The sequence below is a fragment of the Rhinolophus sinicus genome, chromosome 7 (genome assembly GCF_057876585.1).
Source record: "Rhinolophus sinicus isolate RSI-liver-muscle chromosome 7, RSI-T2T, whole genome shotgun sequence".
Taxonomy (NCBI): domain Eukaryota; kingdom Metazoa; phylum Chordata; class Mammalia; order Chiroptera; family Rhinolophidae; genus Rhinolophus; species Rhinolophus sinicus.
In genome coordinates, this window is record NC_142507.1 from 33,287,928 (window position 1) to 33,297,920 (window position 9,993).

A 9,993-nucleotide genomic window follows, 5' to 3' on the forward strand; every position below is an offset into this window, starting at 1 on the left:
TTGAGAGAAAAGGATAGGCGCATGAGAAGCTACATAAAGGTCTACTCTGAGTTAAACTTAGCTACTTTCCCAGAGAAATTGAAAAAAGGAGTGCTTGGTTGATTCTGGGTAATTTAATTTACGGTTACAAATATTTAGGGCTATTTTCCATTAAGAGCTCTGATGGACTTCTTGTGGCTCTCTTAGAAGAGGCAGTGTGGAGTTGAAATTCGGGAGTGAAGTGAAGATCCTCTCCCCTCAGCATTAACAAAAACTACTCCACTTTTATCTGTTTAATGTATTAAGCTTCCTTGTGAAATGTAATTTGAAGGTAAGAGTCTACTTCTCTAAAAGGTTTAAGAGACTTTGGTTTAGCAAATCTAATTTCTCATGATATTAAACACAGCTAGACTAGCATCTTACCTTCCTCTTTCTTCCCTTTATTCCAAAGCTCCCCCAAAAGTGTACTTCTTGTAGAACTGATATAAACTGAATTATGTGCCCTCAAAATTCAAGTGTTGAGGCCCTAACCCTCACTGTAAGTGAGTATGGAGATAGAGTTTTTAGGAGGTAATTAAGATTAAATTAGATAAGTATATGGCCTGATTCAATAGGATTAATGTATTTTTTTAAAATATATATATTTTTTATTTTATTAGTTTCAGGTGCACAAGACAAAGCAAAACTTAGACGTTTATCATTTATATCCCTCCCACTGTGTGAACCCCCCTCCCCCCATCCACTATCCCTCTGTACGTTCCCCAAATTAATTTTCAAACCCCCATGACCATCTTGTGGTTACCGACTATTTTTCAAAACCTCTCACCTTCCCCTTATCCCCACCCCCCCGCCCCTCTAGCAACCCTCTGTTTTTCCTCCATGTTTCCAAAACTGTCTCTGATTAGTTCATTCACTTATTCTTTTCTTTAGATTCCGCATATAAGTGAGATCATATGGTATTTGTCTTTCTCTTTCTGACTTATTTCACTTAACATAATGTTCTCTAGGTCCATCCATGTTGTCGCAAATGGTAAGATTTCTTTCTTCTTTATGGCTGCGTAATACTCCATTGTATAAATGTACCACAGTTTCTTAATCCAGTCATCTACTGATGGGCATTTCGGTTGTTTCCAGGTCTTGGCTATTGTATATAGTGCTGCAATAAACATAGGAGTGCATAAAGATTTTTGAATTGGAGTTTTGGATTTCTCCGGATAGATACCTAGGAGTGGGATTGCTGGATCATAAGGTAGTTCCATTTTCAGACTTTTGAGATACCTCCAAACTGTTTTCCATAGTGGCTGCACCAATCTGCATTCCCACCAACAGTGCACCAGCGTTCCCTTTTCTCCACATCCTCGCCAGCACTTGTTGTTTGTTGATTTATTGATGATAGCCATTTTGACTGGGATGAGGTGGTATCTCATTGTGGTTTTTATTTGCATTTCTCTGATGGTTAGTGAGGTTGAGCATTTCTTCATATGTCTGTTTGCCATCTGTATGTCCTTTTTAGAAAAATGTCTCTTCATGTCCTCTGCCCATTTTTTAATTGGGTTGTTTGTTATTTTGGAGTTGAGATGAGTGAGTTTTTTATAAATTTGTGATATTAACCTCTTATCAGATATATCATTGGCAAATATCTTTTCCCATTCAGTAGGATCCCTTTTTGTTTTATTGATGGTTTCCTTTGCTGTGAAAAAGCTTTTTAGTTTGATGTAATCCCACATGTTTATTTGTTCTCTTACTTCCCGCGCGCGAGGGGATATATCAGTAAAAATCTTACTCCGGGTAATGTCTGTGAAGTTTCTTCCTATATTTTCTTCTAGGAATTTTATGGTTTCAGATCTTACATTTAAATCTTTAAGCCATTTTGAATTTATTTTTGTATGTGGTGTAAGGAGGTGATCCAGCTTCATCTTTTTGCATGTGTCTGTCCAAGTTTCCCAGCACCATTTGTTAAATAGACTGTCTTTACTCCACCGTACATTCTTGCTTCCATTGTCATAGATTAAATGGCCATATAGGCATGGATTTATTTCTGGATTCTCTATTCTGTTCCATTGATCTATGGGTCTGTTTTTATGCCATGTACCATGCTGTTTTGATTACTGTAGCCTTGTAGTATAATTTGAAGTCAGGTATTGTTATACCTCCCACTTTGTTCTTATTTCTCAAGATTGTTGAGGATATCCGGGGTCTTTTGTTATCCCATATAAATTTTAGGATTATATGTTCTATTTCTGTGAAAAATGTCGTTGGTAGTTTGATAGGAATTGCGTTGAATATGTATATTGCCTTAGGCAGTATGGACATTTTAACTATATTAATTCTTCCTATCCACGAACATGGTATGTGTTTCCATCTATTTGTATCTTCTTTCATTTCTTTCTTCAGTGTCTTATAATTTTCTGAGTACAGAGCTTTTACTTCTTTGGTTAAATTTATTCCCAGGTATTTTAGAGTCTTTGGAGCAATTGTAAATGGAATTGCTTTTTTAATTTCTCCTTCTGATGTTTTATTATTGGTATATACAAATGCAACTGATTTCTGAATATTAATTTTGTATCCTGCTACTTTACTAAATTCATCTATCAGCTCTAATAGTTTCTTGGTGGAGTCTTTAGGGTTCTCTAAATATAGTATCATATCATCTGCATATAATGACAGTTTTACTTCCTCCTTACTGATTTGGATGCCTTTTATTTCTTTTTCTTGTCTGATGGTGTGGCTAGAACTTCCAGCACTATGTTGAATAGAAGTGGAGAAAGTGGGCAACCTTGCCTTGTTCCTGATTTTAAGGGGAATGGTTTTAGCTTTTTCCCATTGAGTATGATGTTAGCTGTGGGTCTATCATATATGGCCTTTATTATGTTGAGATATGATCCCTCTATTCCCACTTTCTTAAGAGTTTTTATCATGAATGGCTGCTGAATTTTATCAAATGCTTTTTCTGCGTCAATTGATATGATCATATGATTTTTATTTTTCATTTTGTTAATGTTGTGTATCACATTAATTGATTTGCGGATGTTGAACCACCCTTGCATACCAGGGATGAATCCCACTTGATCATGGTGTATGATCTTTTTAATGTATTGCTGAATTCTGTTTGCTAGTATTTTGTTGAGGATTTTTGCATCTATGTTCATTAGCGATATCGGCCTGTAGTTTTCTTTTTTTGTGGTGTCTTTGTCTGATTTTGGGATCAGGGTGATAGTGGCTTTGTAAAAAGTGTTTGGGAGTCTTCCCTCCCTCTGGATTTTTTGGAAGAGTTTGAGGAGAATAGGTGACAATTCTTTTTTGAACGTTCTGTAAAATTCGCCTGTAAAGCCATCTGGTCCAGGGCTTTTGTTTGTTGGGAGATTGTTGATTACTGATTCAATTTCCTTGGTGGTAATCAGTCTATTCAGGTTTTCTGTCTCTTCTTGAGTTAGCCTTGGAAGGTTGTATGCATCTAGGAAATTTTCCATTTCTTCCAGGTTGTCAAATTTGTTGGCATACAGTTGCTCATAGTAATTTCTTAAAATTTTTTGTATCTCTGCGGTGTCTGTTGTCACTTCTCCTGTTTCATTACTGATTTTATTAATGATTTTTTAAATGAGTCTGGCTAAAGGTTTGTCAATTTTGTTCATCTTCTCTAAGAACCAACTCTTGGATTCATTGATCTTTTGTATTGTTTTTCTGGTTTCTATTTCATTTATTTCTGCTCTGATCTTTATTATCTCCTTCCTTGTACTCCCTTTGGGCTTATTTTGTTGTTCTTTTTCCAGATCCCTTAAGAGTGAAGATAAACTGTTGATTAGTGATGCTTCTTGTTTCTTTAGGTAGGCTTGCAGTGCTATGAAATTCCCTTTTAGGACTGCTTTTGCGGCATCCCATAGATTTTGGGTCGTTGTATTTTCATTTTCGTTTGTCTCGAGATATCTTTTGATTTCTTCCTTGATCTCCTGCTTGACCCATTCATTATTTAGTAACATATTATTCAGCCTCCATGAATCTGTGTGTGTTCCAGTTTTTTTCCTGTAGTTCATTTCTAGTTTCATAGCACTGTGGTCAGAGAAGACAATTGGTATGATTTCAATTTTCTTAAATTTATCCAGACTTGCTTTGTGGCCTAACATATGGTCTATCTTGGAGAATGTTCCATGTGCGCTTGAGAAGAACGTGTATTCTGCAGCATTGGGGTGGAATGCTCTGAAAATATCGATTAAATCCAAGTGGTCCAATGTGTCATTTAAGGCTGTTGTTTCCGTATTAATTTTCTGTCTGGAAGACCTGTCCCTTGTTGTCAGAGGTGTGTTGAAGTCCCCTACTATGATAGTGTTACTGTTGATCTCTGTCTTTATGTCAGTCAATATCTGTTTTATATATTTAGGTGCTCCTATGTTGGGTGCATAGATGTTTACTAGGGTTATGTCCTCTTGTCGAATTGATCCCTTTATTATTATATAGTGCCCATCTTTGTCTTTAAATATTTTCTTCATTTTAAAGTCTATTTTGTCAGAGATAAGTATTGCAACTCCAGCTTTTTTCTCATTTCCATTTGCATGGAATATCTTACTCCAACCCTTCACTTTCAGCCTGTGTGTGTCTTTTGATCGGAGGTGAGTCTCTTGTATACAGCATATACAAGGGTCTAGCTTTCTTATCCACTCAGCCACCCTATGTCTCTTGATTGGAGCATTTAATCCATTTACATTTAAAGTGATTATTGATAAGTACATAGTTATTGCCATTTTTAAATTTGTGGTTAGATTGTTTTCATCTTTCTTCTATTTACAGAAGTCCTTTTAGTATTTCTTACAACGCTGGCCTGGTGGTAATGAATTCCTTTAGCTTATTCTTTTCTGGGAAGCTCTTTATCTCTCCGTCAATTTTAAATGATAGCCTTGCTGGGTAAAGCAACCTAGGTTGTAGGCCTTTGTTTTTCATCACTTTGAGTATCTCCTGCCACTCCCTCCTGGCCTTCAATGTTTCTGCAGAAAAGTCATTTGATTGTCTTATGGGAGTTCCCTTGTATGTAACCCTCTGTCTTTCTCTTGCTGCTTTTAGGATTCTCTCTTTGTCTTTAATCTTTGCCATTTTAACTATAATGTGTCTTGGAGTGGACCTGTTTGGGTTTATCCTGTTTGGAACTCTCTGCACTTCCTGGGCTTGTATGTTGGTTTCCTTCATCAGGTTAGGGAAATTTTCAGACATTATTACTTCAAATATGTTCTCAATCCCTTGTTTCTTCTGTTCGCCTTCTGGTATTCCTATGATGCGCATGTTGTTGCGCTTGATGTTATCCCAGAGGTCTCTTAAACCATCTTCATTGTTTTTTATTCTTTTTTCTTTCTGTTGTTCTGTTTGGGTGATCTCTGCTAACTTGTCTTCTAAGTCGCTAATTCGATCCTCTGCTTCATCTAACCTGCCGTTAATTCCTTCAAGTGAGTTCTTTATTTCGGTAACTGTGTTCTTTAGTTCTAACTGGTTGTTCGTTATGATTTCTACATCCTTTTTGATGTCCTCTCTAGGCTCCTTAAACATTCTTATCATCAGTATTCTGAACTCTGTCTCTGATAGTTTGTTACCTCTGCTTCATTTAGTTGCATTTCTGGAGGTTTCTTCTGTTCTTTTATTTGGGATATGTTTCTTTGTTTCCTCATTCTGGCTGACTCTCTGTGTTTGCTTCGATGTATTAGGTAGATGCCCTGGAGTTCTTAGTTCTTTCTGGATTAGTATGTAATAAATGTCCTTTATATTTCACTTGCACTACTTCGTTCTTCTCCCCTGCGTGTGCTCCAAAAGTGACTCTTGTGTTGTGTATATTGTCCTATTAAAGAAGATCCTTAATTGCTTTTTGCTTGTGAGTAGGTGGGGTTAACTCCTAGGCTGACTAGTTGTGAGACTTGGCTCTGCCCACGCAGGGTATTCTGCTGCGTGAGGGTTGACCGCTTAGATGTGGTTTGGCCTCTATGTGCCTGTAAAGAATCCCCCCTGGGTGTGTCACTTGTAGGTCAAACCCGGTAGTACTCTGGTTTGGTCTGGAGTTGGCCTCTGGGTATGTTGAATCTTGTGCCTCTTAAGCTGAGCACTGGTAGGGAAATTACAGAACAAAGCAAATCACCAAGCACAACAACAACAACAAGGAAAAAATCAAATACATTCACATGTAAAAAACAATTGACAACCCCCACTCGACACAGGCAAAGATGTCAAAGATATAAAGACAAATCAAAACAGAACACAAAACAGCGCCAGTTGTGGCTTAAGCCCACCAAGTAATCTCCAGGTTGTTCTCTGCTGTAGCACAGAGTCCCCTGTGTATTGTGCAGGTAGAGCCGGTCACCTGGTGCCCAGAGTGACGTTGGGGCTGCAGCTTTAGATGCGTGGGGCTGAGGGGTCTGGACAGTAGTTTTTACAAAGCCAGTGCAGTTTCTGCCCTTGCCTGCACATATGCACACTGAGAGTAGCACCACCAGCCCTGTGTCCAGTTCTCCTGAGTCTTAGGGCACCTCTTCCCTGTGTGTGTGTGGCGGGCGGGAGATTCCTCAGCTGCTGAAAGCTGAGAGCTGCGTCTGCCACTTACTGCTGATCCCTGGGAGTGCCTCCGCCGATGTAATTGCCCCGCCCCAGGCAGGCCAGAAAGGGTGGGGGCTGGGGATGGAAAGAAGGGTCGTCTCTTTCCCAGCCCAGCTGTGTCACACCCCACCCGCAGGCCAGAAACGGTGGTGGCTGGGGATGGAGGAGTCTCCAGTCTCCTAGGCCAGCGCAAACCACACTCTTTTCAGCCTCTTCCCTGGGCCCGAGCTGCCGGCCAGTCTTCCCAGGGCCCAAACACCAAGGCCCCTCCTCTGTAATCTGACACTGCTCTTCAGATCAGGAGCCAGTTCAAGTCTCTGGTCTCTGGAAGGGTGGCGGTAGGACTGGAAGAGCGGGGGGAGGGGCCCAGGTGTGGAGTTTGTGTCTTTTGTCCGGACTGAGGCCCAACTGGGGGTATCAGCTAAGGCTAATTGCCTCAAATGCTAGATATGCTGCCTCCGCAGGGGGAGAAGTCCGCTGTGGGACGCAGAGCAAAGAGTCCGCCACCTGGCTTTTGCATTCTCTCTCTTGTCCTGGGAACCCCCGCGTCTCTGCAGCTGGGGATGTGGTTGCCCCGCCCTAGGCTGGCCAGAAAGGGTGGGGGCTGGGGATGGAAGGAGGGGTCTTCTCTTTCCCAGCCCCGCTGTCTTACACTCTTCCCTCAGGCCAGAAAAGGCGGTGGCTGGGGACGGAAGACTCCCCCCTCTCCCAGTCCAGCTCTCAGCCTCCTCCCTGGGCCAGAGCCGCCCGCCCGCCCTCCCGGAATCCGGGCACCAAGGCTCCTCCGTAATCTGCCGCTGCTCCTTAGTGCAGGGGCTAGATCAAGTCTCTAGAAAGGCGGGGGTAGGGTCGGAAGAGCAGGGGGAGGCGCCCAGCCACGGAGTCTGTGTCCCTTGTCCGGCCCAAGGCCCAACTGAGGTTATCAGCTGAAGTTATTGCCTCAAATGCTGGATATGCTGCCCCTGCGGTGGGAGAGGTCCGCAGTGGGACGCAGGGCAAAGCGCCCACCTCCTGGCTTCTGCGCTCTCCTCCGTCCTGGGATATCCTGTGTATATGTAGCCGTGGGTGTGGGCTGGATTTTCACAGGCACAGGTGCGGAGCAGATTTCCACAACCCAAGGGTGGGGGCCGAATTTCTACAGCCACAGGTGTGGACCGCGATTCCAACCCGCGTCCCCACCGCCGCCGCAGGTGCGGCGTGTCTCCGCTCCGCTCCCTTCCTTCTTCCCCTGCTCGCCCAATTTTTCCCCACCTGCAAGAAATCCCTGCGCGAGTCTCTTACTGTTCTGCATGATGAGCAGAGAGTCCTTTGATGGATTATAAGCTTCCCGTTTCTGATAAGATCGGACGGAGAACTCAAAAAGTGCGCCCCGCTGCCGCCATTCCTATGACGTCACCCCAGGATTAATGCATTTTTTAAATTAAAGTTTATTAGGGTGACAATTGTTAGTAAAGTTACATAGATTTCAGGTATACAATTCTATATTACATCATCTATAAATTCCATTGTGTGTTCACCACCCAGAGTCAGTTCTCTTTCCATCACCATATATTTGATCCCCTTTACCCTCATCTACCACCTCGTTCCCCCCTTACCCTCTGGTAACCACTAAACTATTGTCTGTGTCTGTGAGTTTTTGTTTCTCATTTGTTTGTCTTGTTCTTTTGTTGTTTTTGGTTCATATACCACATATCAGTGAAATCATATGGTTCTCTGCTTTTTCTGTCTGACCTATTTCGCTTAGTCTTATTATTTCCAAGATCCATCCATGTTGTCACAAATGGTCCTATTTCATCTTTTCTTACCGTCAAATAGTATTCCATTGTGCATATATACCACAACTTCTTTATCCATTCATTTATCGAAGGACATTTTGGTTGTTTCCATGTCTTGGCCACCGTAAATAAAGCTGCAATGAACATTGGAGCACACGTGTCTTTATGGATAAATGTTTTCAGATTTTTTGGGTAGATACCCAGGAGAGGGATTGCTGGGTTATATGGTAATTCTATTTTTAAATTTCTGCCTTCCATAGCGGCTGCACCAGTCTGCATTCCCACCAACAGGGTATGAGGGTTCCTTTTTCTCCACAGCCTCTCCAACACTTGTTACTATTTGTCTGGTTGATGATAGCCATTCTAACAGGGGTGAGGTGATATCTCATTGTGCTTTTTATTTGCATTTCTCTGATAATTAGTGATGTTTAGCATTATTTCATATGTCTATTTGCCATTTGTATGTCCTCTTTGGAGAAATGTCTCTTCTGGTCTTCTGCCCATTTTTCAATTGGGTTGTTTGTTTTTTTGTTTTTTTTGTTGTTGAGTTTCATGAGTTCCTTGTATGTTTTGGATATTAGCCCCTTATCGGAGGCACTGTTTGCAAAAATCTTCTCCCATTCAGTTGGTTGCCTCTTTATTTTGTCAATGATTTTGCTGTACAGAAGCTTTTAAGTTTGATATAGTCCCATTCATTTATTTTAGCTTTTACTTCCCTTGCCTTTGGAGTCAAATTCATAAAATGTTCTTTGAACCCAAGATCCATAAGTTTAGTACCTATGTTTTCTTCTATGCAGTTTATTGTTTCAGGTCTTATGCTTAAGTCTTTGATCCATTTTGAATTAATTTTGGTACATGGTGACAGATACCAGTCCAGATTCATTCTTTTGCCCATGGCTTTCCAATTCTGCCAGCACCAGTTATTGAAAGGGCTGTCTTTTCTCCATTGCATGTTTTTTGCTTCTTTGTCAAAAATTATCTGTCCATATTTATGGGGGGTTATTTCTGGGTTCTCAATTCTATTCCATTGTCTACGTGTCTGTGTTTCTGCCAATACCATGTTGTTTTGATTATTGTTGCCCTGTAGTAAAAGGTAAAGTCAGGGAGTGTGATACCTCCAGTATTGTTCTTTTTTCTTAAGATTGCTTTGGCTATTCAGGGTCTTTTGTGATTCCAACAAATCTGATGATTTTTTTGTTCTATTTCTTTAAAAAATGCCATTGAGGTTTTGATGGGACTTGCATTAAATCTGTATATTGCTTTGGGTAATATGGCCATTTTAACTATGTTGATTCTTCCAATCCATGAGCACGGAATGTCTTTCCATTTCTTTGTGTCTTCTTCAATTTCTTTAAAAAATATCTTATAGTTTTCAGCATATAGGTCTTTCACATCCTTGGTTAAATTTATTTGTAGGTATTTTATTCGATTTACTGTAATTGCTAAAGGAGTTCTTTTTTTAAATTTCTTTTTCTGAGATTCCATTGTTAGTATATAGGAATGCAATGGACTTTTGTATGTTGATTTTGTAGCCAGCCACATTACTGTTTTCGTTGATTGTTTCTAATAGCTTTTTGGTGGAGTATTTAGGGTTATCTATGTACAGCATCATGTCATCTGTAAAGAGTGACAATTTAACTTCTTCATTCCCAATTTGGATGCCTTTTATTTTCTT